Below are 905 nucleotides of genomic sequence, written 5' to 3' on the forward strand. Positions count from 1 at the left end.
CCAGACCTTGTGGTCTCCATGAGGAGTAAGGATGTTGTTCCTACTCGGGATGGTAAGTATTGGAATATGGGTTGGTTGATGGCCTATCATACAAAATATGGGTGGCCCTTACTTCCTTCTGTACAAGCTCATGTGGGGTAGGCACATGTGGGCAATTATAGTGTGTATGTGAAGGGTCAGAACAAGTCGCACATAGCTATGCATAAGCTATCAAATGAGGTTGCTATCGTAAAGACAAGAACTAATCAAACTTTTGGGATATGGTGTGTAAGGTAGGGACTAGGTCATGGCTTGTAACCAACTCATAAACTCCTTTAGGTTTGGAGGTGGATAGGTTGGGGGATTTACGAGTGGCAGCAGTGTGCTGTTTTGAATTCTCATCTAGGTTCTCAATGAGAACCCAAGCCTCGTTCTTGTGCTTTGTGAGGAAAGTACCTCTACACGATGCATCAAAAATCGACTTATCTCTCTCAACTAACCCTTTATAGAAAGTTTGAACTAATTGCCATTTAGGGACCTAATGATGTGGACATCTATGAAGTAGGTCTTGGAAGCGCTCCCAAGTCTCGAAAAAGAGTTCCCTATCCATCTGTGAGAAACTCATGATGGCTCTCTGAAGTTGGTTTGTCTTCCCAATTGGGAAGTACTTTCAGAAATTCATGCTACATGGTGACCTAATTAGCTACGAAGTTTGGTTCTAAGGACGTCAACCAGTATTTGGCTTATCCTTCAAAGAGAACGGAAAGAGCCTAAGATGGAGAGCATCATCAATAAAATTAGTTATATGGAGGGTGGAGCATATTTCCAAGAATTCATCTAAATAATGGCAATGATTTTCTATAGAGTTCCCATAAAAGGTGGGCAGCATCGACATAATAGAACTTTTAATCTTGAATTGCGTTGCC

The 905-nt window shown here is 41.7% G+C and overlaps 1 non-coding gene across 1 annotated transcript; it reads left to right on the top strand.

The window, feature by feature from the left end:
* Positions 1-515: 515 nt before the first annotated feature.
* LOC131161084 (small nucleolar RNA R71) lies at positions 516-621 on the top strand. Its single transcript, XR_009138245.1, has one exon. It is a non-coding gene; the product is annotated as a small nucleolar RNA R71 (small nucleolar RNA).
* The last annotated feature ends 284 nt before the right edge of the window (positions 622-905 follow it).

The sequence above is a fragment of the Malania oleifera genome, chromosome 7 (genome assembly GCF_029873635.1).
Source record: "Malania oleifera isolate guangnan ecotype guangnan chromosome 7, ASM2987363v1, whole genome shotgun sequence".
In the NCBI taxonomy this organism is placed as follows: domain Eukaryota; kingdom Viridiplantae; phylum Streptophyta; class Magnoliopsida; order Santalales; family Ximeniaceae; genus Malania; species Malania oleifera.